Source organism: Narcine bancroftii, chromosome 2 (genome assembly GCF_036971445.1).
Source record: "Narcine bancroftii isolate sNarBan1 chromosome 2, sNarBan1.hap1, whole genome shotgun sequence".
NCBI lineage: Eukaryota > Metazoa > Chordata > Chondrichthyes > Torpediniformes > Narcinidae > Narcine > Narcine bancroftii.
In genome coordinates, this window is record NC_091470.1 from 34,330,562 (window position 1) to 34,345,290 (window position 14,729).

A 14,729-nucleotide genomic window follows, 5' to 3' on the forward strand; every position below is an offset into this window, starting at 1 on the left:
GTTTTATTTGGATATCTGCGACACTGCACTTTGGGAGGTCATCTGTAAGGAAATTATACAGGAAGCAGCAGAACTTTTAGAAGACATGATGTGCAGAGGGATCTTGAGATGCATGACTGTGGCTTCCTGAAAGTGGCAGCAGAAGGATAAAGAGTGGTAAATAAGGCATACAGCATACTTCATTGGCTGAGGGATTGAGTATAAAAGTTGTCATATTGCGTTTCAGCCTTTTTCACACTTTGATTAGACCATTGTGTGCAGTTCTGGTCATTGCATTTACAAGTGTTACTGTTTTATGTTATTAAATCTTTAATTTTAAAATTTTTAGAGTTACTGTGGTGGGGGGAGGAGATTGGAACAGAGAAAGACACTCATGAAACCACTGAAACACAAAACCATTGAAAGCCTGAGACAAAGAATGTTTCCTAAGAAGGTCAGCTATTTAAGCAGAAAGGGCCATTGGCTTGTTGACTCATGTTTTTGGAAAATTGAAGCAACAGAAAAAAGTGATCAAAGCAAGTCATGTGGTTAAGGCACTTCAAAAAGCAACCTTTTGTATCATCAGAGAGCCATCTGGAGATTCAGAATCAGTGATTTAAGAAGAAGATTGTCACTATTGTTTTTTTCTTGTCAGAGGAGAGCAGTGCAACAGTGGCCATTGTAATTGTCACTCTTGACTGACCCATATCTGGGTAAGGAAAGCAGGATCATTCTTGCATGTGGATCATGACCATTCTTGCATGTGGATCATGACCATTCTTGCATGTGGATCATGACCATTCTTGCATGTGGATCATGACCATTCTTACATGTGGATCATGACCATTCTTGCATGTGGATCATGACCATTCTTGCATGTGGATCATGACCATTCTTGCATGTGGATCATGACCATTCTTACATGTGGATCATGACCATTCTTGCATGTGGATCATGACCATTCTTGCATGTGGATCATGACCATTCTTGCATGTGGATCATGACCATTCTTACATGTGGATCATGACCATTCTTGCATGTGGATCATGACCATTCTTACATGTGGATCATGACCATTCTTGCATGTGGATCATGACCATTCTTGCATGTGGATCATGACCATTCTTGCATGTGGATCATGACCATTCTTACATGTGGATCATGACCATTCTTGCATGTGGATCATGACCATTCTTACATGTGGATCATGACCATTCTTGCATGTGGATCATGACCATTCTTGCATGTGGATCATGACCATTCTTGCATGTGGATCATGACCATTCTTGCATGTGGATCATGACCATTCTTACATGTGGATCATGACCATTCTTGCATGTGGATCATGACCATTCTTACATGTGGATCATGACCATTCTTGCATGTGGATCATGACCATTCTTGCATGTGGATCATGACCATTCTTGCATGTGGATCATGACCATTCTTACATGTGGATCATGACCATTCTTGCATGTGGATCATGACCATTCTTACATGTGGATCATGACCATTCTTGCATGTGGATCATGACCATTCTTGCATGTGGATCATGACCATTCTTGCATGTGGATCATGACCATTCTTACATGTGGATCATGACCATTCTTGCATGTGGATCATGACCATTCTTACATGTGGATCATGACCATTCTTACATGTGGATCATGACCATTCTTGCATGTGGATCATGACCATTCTTGCATGTGGATCATGACCATTTTGATGGTTACTTGATCAGAGCCATGCCTTGTTCTGTGAAAGCATCATGGAGGTCACAAGTCTTATAACCCTTACACAACAGGGGAGCTGTTACATTTGTGTGAAGGAACATTTCTCTGAAAGCAACTCGACAAAAATTCATGAGTTTTGAGAAGTCTGATGACGTGGTGTCTCACCTACTGCATAATTACTCCTAAACATCAGTTTAAGGATTGAGTTTCAACACAAGATTTCTAAGACTGAACTTTGAATTTGACTTTTCAGAATTGTACCCAAGCTGTAATGGTTTGGGTGACCAACATACACAAAGACATACATTTGAACATAGTGGGATTGAGTTTAGAGTTAAGATACATTAATAGTTATTAATAAATGATTGTTTTGAAGATGCCACTGTCTTGGTAAATTTTTATTGCTGCTGGTCTGTGACACCACAAGAAGAACGTGAGGTCTTTGATGATGTAGGAAGTGGAATTAGTTAATTTGACATCATGTCCAGCACAGATGTGAAAGCTAAAGGATCTGTTCCTGTTCTGTGTTCTATATTAAATTCTATATGTGTAATAAAAATATTTTTTTTTCCCCCACTCACATACCACTTTAAGTATTCCCTATGCCATAGGTTCTCTGTGATTAAGGGACTGCTTAAGGTGGTATGTGGGTGGAAAGAAAAAGGTTAAGAACCACTGTTTTAATCGTACCTAATTGACTCGTTATGTGCCTGGTTTCATAACTCCAAAGGAAATGGGCCAATGACAATTTTTCCTCAAGCAAAATTTATCAGTGACAATTCGGTCTAGAGAAGTGGTTCTCAAACTTCCCTTCCCACTCACATACCACCTTAAGTCTCTCTCTCTCTTTGGCTTGGCTTCGTGGATGAAGATTAATGGAGGGGTAATGTCCAAACCTTAAGTAATCCCTTACTAATCACAGAGCACCAATGGCAGAGGGATTACTTAGAGTGGTACGTGAGTGGAAAGAAAAAGGTTGAGAACCACTGATTTGGAGTTTAAAGGTAGATGTGATATGCATTTTTGTGTTGGGATTGTTGTACAGAATGGGGGAAGGTATAAAACTTCATTACTTTTGTTGTTCAGAAAAATTCCAATTGCGCATTCTTCGAAATGTTATAGTTTTTGGTTTACTGCCATCAGAGGGCAGTAAAACTCCAAAACCAAAACTACACTGTCCTGAATTACAAGAAGCCTATTTTTATCCATTGATTCTAAATACAAATTACATCTTATAAGGGTTTATTTTTTAAATATTTTGCTGTCAGACAGAAATTGTGCATAATTTAGTTTTTCATCACATCTGAAAATGATTTTTTTTGGCCCACAAAAAAACTGTAACTTTGTTGACATGTCTTCTTAGACATGCCTATGTAACCTTACAGAGTTAGTTCAAATATTATGCATGAAGATTTGGGCTCTGATTATAATTACTTTCCAAAATCCAGACATCATACAAATGGTTTTCAGGCAAAAAGGAACATTGTTTTGTAAAAATACTTAAGCTTGAAATCTGGGCATGTTGGTTGGACATGTTTTTTTCAAATTCTGTTTTCCATGTGCCAGAATCAGTTGATGGTATTGTTTGGAGTCTAAAGTTGCAAAGGATTTCTTTCTCAAGCAAAGAGAGCAAAATTTATAAAAATTGAGTTCTAAACCATAGATTCTCATACTGGGGCTTATGCCCCACCGGTGGGGTGGGAATATTTTGGTGGGATATGGGGTGTAGGAATATTTTGGGAAATAGTTAAAAAGTTGGTTTGGAAAAAATAAACTCGTTATGTTTACGTGAAAGATGTGACTTGGCAACACTTAGTACAACACAATTGTGGTAACTTCCAAGTAAAATCATTTTGTTTGTTTTATTTTCATAACGTGTTTTTGCTCTTCTGATGTTTCTCCATGGTTTCTCTATTTTAACTGTTGTTATCCTTGGTTAACGTTATAATTATATTTTTTTCTGACCGGTCTTATTATCATCCATTCCAAATTATCATTCGCAACGAGGATTCCAAATGATCTCAACCATTATGTGTCCGTCCATACCCCTTTACTTTTTCAATTCAGTAGTAAGTGGGTCATGTATTTGTATCTTTCTGCACTGGCAAATTGTTGTGGGGGGGGGTGCCAAAATAGGAAAAAAATAGGGACCCCAGAAAGTAAAGCACGAGTCTAGCGCAGTTTTGATGCAGTTTCAGCAGGATAAAATGTCAGAAACCATGCTAGTGTTTTTTTTTGTGCTTTTTTTAAAAAAAGGGTCAGTATTCTTCCTTTGATTTGATCATTACTTTTATTAGATTTTTCAGTTCTAAGACGTAATAAAATATTGATTAATATGTTTCACGGAGCTTGCGCTGTTGTATTAATCTGTTTCAGGGAGTCAGCGCTGTTGTATATTCAAATTGAGCAGACCAAGCAAAAGATCAGTATTCAGTGGAGTTCTTGAAGTTTGGGTATAAATCTGCTGTACACAGTAAACGTGCACCTTTTTGCTTATAATACCAACGGACTTTGACAAACGAATGAATGAAAGTGGGCCGTCTTGAAGCTCATTTGAGGGTAAAACATCCTAACCATGTCAATTCGAAATTGGAATATTTTAAATCAAACAAAGAAGTTTGAAAGTAGATCAAAATCATTATTCGCTGCGCAAGCTACAGCCCTGAATCATACCCTTGAAATTTCTCTGCTGATAGCAAAACATGGGAAGAATCATATGAATGGGCAGGAACTGATTAAACCTGCCATATCATTTTTTCTCAAAACAGTTCTGCAAAAGGATGACAAAAGATGTCCGAGCAATCCCATTGAGTAACAATACTGTCTGCAACAGAAGAGATGACATTGGTCAAGATGTTGAAAAACAGCTAATTGAGGAGTTGAAATCACAAAAATTCCCAATACAACTGGATGAATCTACCGTACAGGACAGTGAGGATCTGTTTTTGGCATATGTGAGATATATTGACGAGGAAGAGTTTCAAGAACAGATGTTAATCATTAGAAATGACCACTGCTGAAGTTGATACCTATACTCAGTGAGCTCCAAAAATTATTTGGATGAAAATGAAATAGTGCTGCAGATGATGAACCTGCTATGATGGGTAAAAAAAAATAGGATGTTTAAAAGTAATGAAGGATGAAACTCCAAACGTGTTGGTTGTGCATTGAGTTATCCGCTGAGAAAACTTAGTTGCCAAGAGAGTTTCCCCTGTTCTACATTCTGTGATCAAGTGTATCAATACCATTAAACCTAATGCTAAGTGTTAATGTCTGTTTAAACAACTTTGTGTCAATAAAAATGCAGAATGTGTGAGATTAAGCTTCACACTGAAGTAAGGTGGCTGTCAAAGGGAAATTGCTACAAGAGGTTTAAGGAACTTTGATCTCAGTGAGTTTTTGAAGGACAAACCTGAAATTAAGCTCTTGCTAACAACATGGCAAACTTTGTGAGTTATTTAATTACCATTTTTCAGAAACTAAGTACATTGAACAAGCAACTCTAGGTAGTAAATATTATGTTAGTTGATGCAAAAACAAAGATATTTGGATTCATGACACTTCTAGAATTATGCCAGAGGAATATTTCTGCAAGAAATTTTAGTTAATTCTATTGGTTGAATAAGTGTAACAAATGCTGCTACAAACATCATTATTGACCATTTGAAAATGTTGGTTACTGACTTCAATGATAAATTTTGTGATTTAAAGGCAATGGATTTTCCCTCTTGGTTAACTCAGCCATTGCTGGTGGCTTTATCTGAAGTTCCAATGCAATACCAAGGGAGTTATCTGAGTTGCAACAAGATGAATCTGAAAACTCTGTTCAAAGTGAAAGGAACCATGATGTGGCTGTCTAATGAGACCAAAAAGAAATAACCAAATTCGACTACTTTAGCAAAGGAACTATTGATAAATTTTCCATCATCTTAGTCATTTGCTACAAGCTAAGAGAAACTGACTGGAAATTGCAAAATGTGGAGATTTAAATGTTTTTTGCCAGAATCTAAATCCATGTGAAATCTCAGTGTGACTCTTTAAAGTCATAATTTGGAACTGATGGGAATACTTCTGTGTCCATTTACTCCATGCTGAGCATTTTATTTGTGGAAATGGAAGGTGGATCCACACTCAGCACAGTGGGAGTGCATAAACTGGCATTAAAGCCACAGGCTATAAAAAAAAATAGGAGGTAAACGTTCTAACTTTGGAGAAGATATTAGATAAATTAGTATTGAATTTCCTTCCAATCAAATAATGATAAAGAACAGATAGTTATAAAACATCTCTTCTGCTTGAGGACTTCAGCAGGGTGACATTTTTCAACATGTCATCAAAATTTACTTCTAAAGTGAATGAGTTCGCCTTTCCACATATTTCACCCACCTTGCCTCAATACCCTAAACAGTCTTTGCATCCTTCTGTCGTAAAAGATAAAGGTTTCATTATTGTCACGTAATACTACATTTAGAATGTAACATACATTGAAATTCTTTGACTTTTGTCAACTAAGGCAGATAGAAAGTTGTCACTTTGTCCAGCATCTGGTGTTCCTAGGCAGCCTTCCCTCCAAGGCCTGAGCCTGCTTAGCTTCCGAGATCAGAAAATCTCATGTGCATTCAGGCTATTAGGCTTCTACACCCTGAAACTATTATACTGAAGCAAAACTGCAGCTAATCTCCACAAGATAACAGCCAGCTCTTAATAAAATAACTAACAAAAGCTTCAAGAGAAGACAAAAGTGATTAAAGTAAAGATCACGTTAGAGAAACTCAGCTGGTCTCCTGTGGGACCTCTACATTCACCTGAGCAACAAAGGCAGCACTAGGTAGATAGAGACCTTATTTTATTGACATCACCCAGAAAGGTGCAGCTCTAATACCTTCCCTAAACCTCCCTATATATTTCATCAGAATATTGTTCCTAAAGCATTTTACTCTCTTGAGGCAGGTGCCAAGGATCAAACGTAGCAAGCTTTGAAAAGTGTCTATCCTCTAGTCTAACTTGCCCACTCCTTCAGAATAACAGTACCCAGTTGAACTATCAAGTTACACGGATCAATTTAAATTATTTGGAAATCACAAAATACCATATAAAAATTATGTACTATGTATATACTGTATGTAAAGATGCAAAATAAATTTGTAAATATTTTGCTATATTTTGTTTTCTTGGTTACAGCATGCAGTCATAATTTTGATGCTGCTATACCTCCTTATTCATGGTGGTAGATTAAAAATACTGTGTGATGGATGGAAAGGGTCCTCAATTATTCTTTGACCCCCCATTTAAACAAGAGTCCCAGTGAATGTTACCAATAGAGGAAAGGATGCTGATGTGAATTTTTGCTTTCACTGGAGCTACTCTTTTGTAGAATGCCTTCCGGCCTCTGTCTCCCAATGTGACCAATCTTGTTGAATTTTTTTGAAGAGGTGACTAGGAATGTTGATGAAGCTAGAGCAGTGGATGTCTATATGGACTTCAGTAAGGCCTTCGATAAGGTTCCACTTGGAAGGTGAGTTAAGAAGGTTCAGTCATTAGGTATTAATTTTGAGATAGTCAAATGGATTCAACAGTGGCTGGAAGGGAGATACCAGAGAGTTGTCGTGGATAACTGTTTGTCAGGCTGGAGGCCGGTGGAGTTCTGTATTGGTTCCTTTGCTGTTTGTCGTAGACATTTATGATCTGGAGGATGGGGTGGTAAGGATTAGTAAATATGCAGAAGATACTAAAATAGGTGGACTTGTGACTCATGAAGAAGGTTTTCAAAGTTTGCAGAGGGATTTGGACTGCTTAGAAGAGTGGGCTGAAAGGTGGCAGATGGAGTTTAATGCTGATAAGTGTGAGGTGCTTTATTTTGGTAGGAATAATCAAAATAGTAAATGGGAGGGCATTGAGGAATGTGGTGGAGCAGAAAGATCTAGGAATAATGGTGCATTATTCCCTGATGGTAGAATCTCATGTGGATAGGGTGATGAAGATGGTTTTTAGTATGCTGGACTTTATAAATCAAAGCATAGAATACAAGAGTTGGGACTGTTCAAGGCATTGGTGAGGCCAAATTTAGAGTATTGTGTGCAGTTCTGGTCACTGAATTATAGGAAGGATATCAATAAGGTAGAGAGAGTGCAGAGAAGATTTACGAAAATACTACCTGGGTTTCAGAATCCAGATTACAAAGAAAGGTTGAGTAAATTAGGTCTTTATTCTTTGGAGCATAGAAGGTTGAGAGGGGATTTAATAGAGTTATTTAAGATTATGAGAGGGATAGATAATGTGGATAAGCTTTTTCCCTTGAGAGTAGGAGAGATTGAAGCAAGAAGTTAAAAGTTATGGGGCAAAAGTAGCATGAGGGGGAATTTCTTTACTCAGAGAGTGGTGGCTGTGTGGAATAGGCTTCTGGGAGTAGTGGCAGCAGGGCCAATGTTGCCATTTAAGGAAAAATTGGATAGGTATATGGATGGGAGAGAATGGAGGATCATGGGAAAGGTGCAGGTAGGTGGGCTAGAGGAGAGTACTTTATTTGATATGGACTAGAAGGGCCAAAATGGCCTGTTTCCATGCTGTAATTGTTACATGGTTAAGGGTCCTTAAATGTGTCTCTGATTGGGTCTGTTGTTTAGGAAGTTGATGGTGGAGGGATAGCTACTGTTCCTGAACCTGGTGATACGAGTCTCTTTCCTGAAGACAGAGCATATCTTGGGTGGTGTGGATCCTTGATTATTGCTGCTGTTCTCTGTCAGCAGGGTTCCATATAGATTTTCTGAATGGTGGTGAGAGTTTTGCTTGTGATGTACTGGCCTGCATCCACTACTTTTTATAGGGCTTTCTGCTCAGAGGTATGGGTGCCCCAATACCAGGCCATGATGCAGCCAGTCAACACCCTTTCCACTGCACCCGTGAAGAAATTTGCCATGGTTTCCAATGTCATACAGAACCTCTGGAAACTCCTGAGGAAATAGAGGCGCTAATGTGCTTTCTTCATGATGACATTTATATGTGGAATCCAGTAAAGGTCTTCCGAGATAGACTCCCAGGAATTTAAATTTGCTCACCCTCTCCACCTCTGATCTACCAATGATCACTGGGTTGTATAACTTTTTTTTCCTTTCCTAAAGTCTACAATCAGCTCCTTGGTTTTGGTGACTTAGTGAAAGGTTGTTGGTCTGCCATTCAGCCAAGTTTTCAGTCTCCCTCCTGAATGCTGACTCATTGCCCTGTGGAAGTGAGTAAATTTCAGCAAATTTATTAATGGTGGTGGCATACCAAGTCACACAGTCATAGGTGTAAAGCAAGTAGAGCAGGGGGCTATGAACACAGCACTGTAATGCTCTGGTGCTGATGGAGATTGTGGAAAAGGTGTTTTTGTCTATCCACACTTATTGTGGTCTGAAGGTGAGGAAATCCAGGATCCAATTGCACAGTGGGGTATTAAGGCCTGGGTCTTAGAGATTGCAGATTAGAGGGGATGATGTTGAATGCTGAAGTGCAGTCAAAGTATGCATCTTTGCTATCCAGATGTTCCAGAATTTTATTTTGAGCCAGTGAGATGGTATCTGCTGTAGACCTGTAACGGGTAGGCAAATTTGAACGGATCCATGTCATCACTCAGACAAAAGCTGATATTTTCAACACCAGACGCTCAAAACACTTCATCGCTGTGGATGTGAGTGTTGCTGATCAGTAACTATTTAGACAGGTTACCACACTCTGGGCACTGATATGATTGAAGCCCGTTTGAAACAGGTGGGTACCATGCCCTGCTGGAGTGAGATGGTGAATGTATCCATGAAAACACTGGTCAGCACAGGTTTTCAATACTCAGCTGAATACTCTGTCATGACAGGATATTTTTCTTGGGTTTTCTCTCCTGAAGGTAGCCCCTTCAGGATCATCAGGGTCATGGCCGTGCACAGTGGTTCTTCCTTGTTCTGGTTGAGAAATCAGGTGGAGAAGATGTTGAGATGATGCTTAACTGTCCCCTATTACATCAGATTTGGTTTTATACCAGGTTTGTCATTTGAGCACTGCCATAACCGTCCAGTATTCTTGTTTCCATTCTTGTCCAGAATCTCCACTTTGCATCGGAGTTGGATTTCCATAGGTCATACTTGCTGCTTCTGTAGTGTTCTTGATATCTGCACTTAAATGCCTATGATCTGGCTCATTGTTCATCCGGGGCTTCTGGTTGAACCCTGAATGATTTGGTGAGGATACACTCATCCACAGCTGTTTTGATAAAGGCCCCAGTATAATCATTCAGAACCTCAGCTATTCTTGAACTCAGCCTAATCCTCTGAATTGATGCAGTCCTGAGCTGTTCTTCAGCCTCCCAAGACCACCTTCTGGCTGTCCTGATCTCTGGAGCCTCTCTTTTTAAGTTCTGTCTGTATTCAGGCCAAAGGAACTTCAGCAGGTGATCCAACCTGCCAAGAATGATAGACATTCCATACCTTAGTGTAGCAGTGATCAGGGGTGCTGGGACATCTGGTACAGCTGGCTAGTTCTGCTGATCATTGGACAGGGCTTTCTTGAGACAGGCCTTGTTAAATTCACCAACTTATTTTTTATGTGTTGGGGTAGGCTGTATCTTGTTACCGGCTACTGATGAGAACGGGATAGATAGAAGGGTTTCCATTTGATTGATATTTGCTTTCAGTCAGTGGAGCAGGGGCTCGATGTAACCCATACACCATCCAGTATTAACTGAAAAGGACTCTGCTCCTTCTCACTTTGTCAGAATCCGAGTTCTGGTCCAGCTACCCTTATAATGCAAAAGTTTAAATTGTTGTCCAACACTACTGTTATATGAAGACTGCATTGCAGATATTGTGGACTTAGTTTTGTACCACATTATAGAGTAAAGAATATGTGCAATAGATTCATTATGGCTGGTGGAAAGGCACAAAGCAGAACATTTGGGATAAAAGATTAACAGTAATAGAAGTTGGGAACTGAGACCCTGCAAAGATTAGTTCAGTGATCTCTGCTGCTCATAATTTATTTCATGACTTAGGACCTGGAATCAGCAACGTAACTTCTAACGATGTGAAAAATTTAGTCAGGACAGTCAACAATAACCATCAAGGTTGCTGACAGACAAAAACTGACCCTTTCGAACTGTCATATTTATTACTGCTTTGCCAAAGCTGAGAAAAGGTAAGTTTTTCTCCTGACACCCAATATGGTTATTGTGGACTTCCACAGTGGCAGCAGAACAGGAGATGCAATTCTGTGCATGTGACTTGAGGTTGACCAGCAAATGGATCCACATAAATACATGAAGACCTGAATTCAAAATTCAATCAATCTCTGCTCGCTACTAAAGTTTGGAATATGTTTGAATAAGTGGGCTAAAAGACCGACAAGGTCTTGTAACAATTACTACTAAAGAGCAAATTCTTTTCTCTATGTTCCACATTATTGGAGTGAATTGCAAGTCTTTGGCTTTTAAGAAATAGATAGAATTAATTGAAACTTAAAACAGAATGGAAATATGAAATAAAATCTGAACATGCTGGAAGTGTTTGTGGTCATAATAATGGTGCTTCCATTTTAAGTCAAAGACTTTTCATCAGACTCCCTAATTCCTCTCCCTGACTAGTCTATGCCCCACTCAAGGCCTCTTATTGAATCTTCAATTCTGATTATTGATTCTTTCTAAAGCAAAATCTCTCTGCCCATAATCTTGTATAATGACCAGTTCAAAACCTGGTGAGCTTTTCTCATCTATTTAATCCATGCTGATGGCTTAATTTTCTGTTAGCCAAATAGAAAGAGCTAAACTTCATCACCCACTAAGACTTGATCATATTTTTAAACGTGATTCTAGTATTGAGAATTGGAGATGGTTCATATTTATTGTCAGAGCACTACATGACATCACATACAACCCTGAGATTCCTTTTCCTGTGGACGAGGCAGAATTACCACTTGGTAGCACCATCTTTTCTTTCTTTCTTTGGCTTGGCTTCGCGGATGAAGATTTATGGAGGGGTAAAGTCCACGTCAGCTGCAGGCTCGTTTGTGGCTGACAAGTCCGATGCTGGACAGGCAGACATAGTTGCAGCGGTGGCAAGGGAAAATTGGCGGGTTGGGTTTGGGTGTTGGGTTTTTCCTCCTTTGTCTTTTGACAGTGAGGTGGGCTCTGCAGTCTTCTTGAAAGGAGGTTGCTGCCCGCCGAACGGTGAGGCGCCAAGATACACAGTTTGAGGTGATATCAGCCCACTGGCGGTGGTCAATGTGGCAGGCACCAAGAGCTTTCTTTAGGCAGTCCTTGTACCTCTTCTTTGGTGCACCTCTGTCTCGGTGGCCAGTGGAGAGCTCGCCATATAACACGATCTTGGGAAGGCGATGGTCCTTCATTCTGGAGACGTGACCTACCCAGCGCAGTTGGATCTTCAGCAGCATGGATTCGATGCTGTCGGCCTCTGCCATCTCGAGTACTTCGATGTTGGAGATGAAGTCACTCCAATGAATATTGAGGATGGAGCGGAGACAACGCTGGTGGAAGCGTTCTAGGAGCCGTAGGTGATGCTGGTAAAGGACCCATGATTCGGAGCCGAACAGGAGTGTGGGTATGACAATGGCTCTGTATACGCTAATCTTTGTGAGGTTTTTCAGTTGGTTGTTTTTCCAGACTCTTTGTGTAATCTTCCAAAGGCGTTATTTGCCTTGGCGAGTCTTTTGTCTATCTCGTTGTCGATCCTTGCATCAGATGAAATGGTGCAGCCGAGGTAGGTAAACTGGTTGACCATTTTGAGTTTTGTGTGCCCGATGGAGATGTTGGGGGGCTGGTAGTCATGGTGGGGAGCTGGCTGATGGAGGACCTCAGTTTTCTTCAGGCTGACTTCCAGGCCAAACATTTTGGCAGTTTCTGCAAAACAGGACGTCAAGGGCTGAAGAGCTGGCTCTGAATGGGCAACTAAAGCGGCATCGTCTGCAAAGAGTAGTTCACGGACAAGTTGCTCTTGTGTCTTGGCATGAGCTTGCAGGCGCCTCAGATTGAAGAGACTGCCATCTGTGCGGTACCGGATGTAAACAGCGCCTTCATTGCTGAGGTCTTTCATGGCTTGTTTCAGCATCATGCACCAAACTATATAAAACTATATAAAATGTACACATGTAAACAAATAAAGAAATACAAGCAAACACTGTGTTGGAGGATCTTTCCTGAACATACAAATGGCATTGTTAGAAACCACATCAGTGCCTCTACTTCCTCAGGAGTTTGCAGAGGTTTGCTATGACATCAGAAACCCTGGCAGATTTCTACAGATGTGTGGTGGAAAATGTGCTGATTGGCTGCATCGTGATCTGGTATGGAGGCACCAATAACCCCATGCATAAAGCCCTTCAAAATGACAACTATCCAACCTCTGTCCCTAATTTTATCCTGCAGAGATTAAAAACAAAAATCACATTTAAAATATATATTTTTTATTTTAACATAATGACATTTATTGTTAATTATATAACAAGCCAATTGGTTTTATTGTTCCTACTTACAATGGTGGAAACTGCACATCATGTGTGATTAAAAATTTGCAGAATATAAGATTATTACTGTATATTTTAGCATATAAGTCAACCGGTAGATAGATCAACTGCTTTTATAAGCCTCATTTTAATGGTTTTATGGTATATCTGGCGTATAAGTCGACCCCTATTTTTCAGGCTGTCCTTCCAGGAACAACCCAAAATTTTTAAAAACACCCAATCACAAGTAACAAAGATATGAATTAAGTTAGTAAAAGATAACCTTGGCCTACCAAGTAGCAGCAGCAATAACATGCTCCTGGAGGGAGCAGAAACCTCAGCCTACCAGGCAGCAGCGGCGATGGCCCACGGAGCTGGGGCAGTGACATTGTGCTCCTGGCAGGAGCAAGAACATCGGCCTACCAGACAGGAGCGGTGACGGCGACCTCAGGGTCCTAGGTAGGAATGGTTATAATGGCACCTTGTGGTGGGGAGGTGTCGGGGTGGGGGGGTTGGGTGGGGGATGCTTCCAACATCGGTTTTATATGCTGAATTGACATCATTTTTTTGGGTGAATTTAAGGTCTCAAAAGCATATCTCGCATATAAGTTGACCCCCATTTTTTTTGGAGTGATTTTGAGGGTTTTAAGACTCAACTTTTTTGCCCAAATGTATGGTAAATTTTTGTATTTAAAATAAAAATTAAAAATAAATCAGTAAATGTTATGTGAAGGGCAGAAACAGTTTCAATTGTAGCATTTTATATTGGAGATTTAGTAATGAAAATGAAATACCAACTGTTAAAGATGTCTAATAATACTTAAACAGGAAAACACTGAAATAAATGACAGATTTTCAAGGTTGTTAGAAATTTGCTAATTATAAATTCCACAGAAATGCTATCTATAAGAGATACTTTACATCATTTAGTTACGGAATGGTTTCATGCATTCATGCATTCATTAACACATCCTGGTCTACATCTGCACAGCAGAGGAAATGGAACAGCTCTTTGCGGCTTATTAATAGCTCAAAATCCTCTCAAACGATAGACTGAACAAAATTTAAAGTTATAGTCCTGAAATAGATGTTTAATCTTGTATCTGTGACAAACTTTTTCAGCACTCATCTGATTGGTGATGTTTTGTTTCAAGCTGCTGGCAATATTTCACAATGGTGAAAATGCTTCATGTTACAATGGTTTATGTGACAGTTCACTCCACCAATAGTTTCCAGTCTAAATTGGGATGTCTACAAAAATATCCAATGTGGGATCAGCTCTTTCACAAAAGGTGAAGAAGTAAATCAGAAGCAGGTGTCAACATAAGTAGTAACCTCAGTCATTGTAAAGTGGGACGACAGAAGGTAATTGTGACTGAACAATCTGACTGATGAGGAGAATCACTCACTGGAAAATGAATTGAGATTGAATTTAACTTCCTAACTCAATGTTAGTATAAAATAGCCATTGTAGAATTATTTAATTAACGATGATAATGTACAGTGGACGACAATTCAACATGCCCTATATTTGCGCTG

The 14,729-nt window shown here is 39.6% G+C and overlaps 1 protein-coding gene across 3 annotated transcripts in view; it reads left to right on the top strand.

The window, feature by feature from the left end:
- Positions 1-14,729, top strand: part of ppp2r5eb (protein phosphatase 2, regulatory subunit B', epsilon isoform b) — a 175,724-nt gene that overhangs the window by 146,094 nt on the left and 14,901 nt on the right. Inside the window, exon 15 of one of the 3 annotated variants that reach the window (XM_069916244.1) lies at positions 4,481-4,982. The exons of 1 other annotated variant lie outside the window; for it this stretch is intronic. The gene's annotated coding sequence lies outside the window, so the exon portion shown is untranslated. Of the gene's footprint in view, positions 1-4,088; positions 4,425-4,480; positions 4,983-14,729 lie in introns of those variants that run through there. One more of the 3 variants, XM_069916246.1, reaches the window with a different exon arrangement.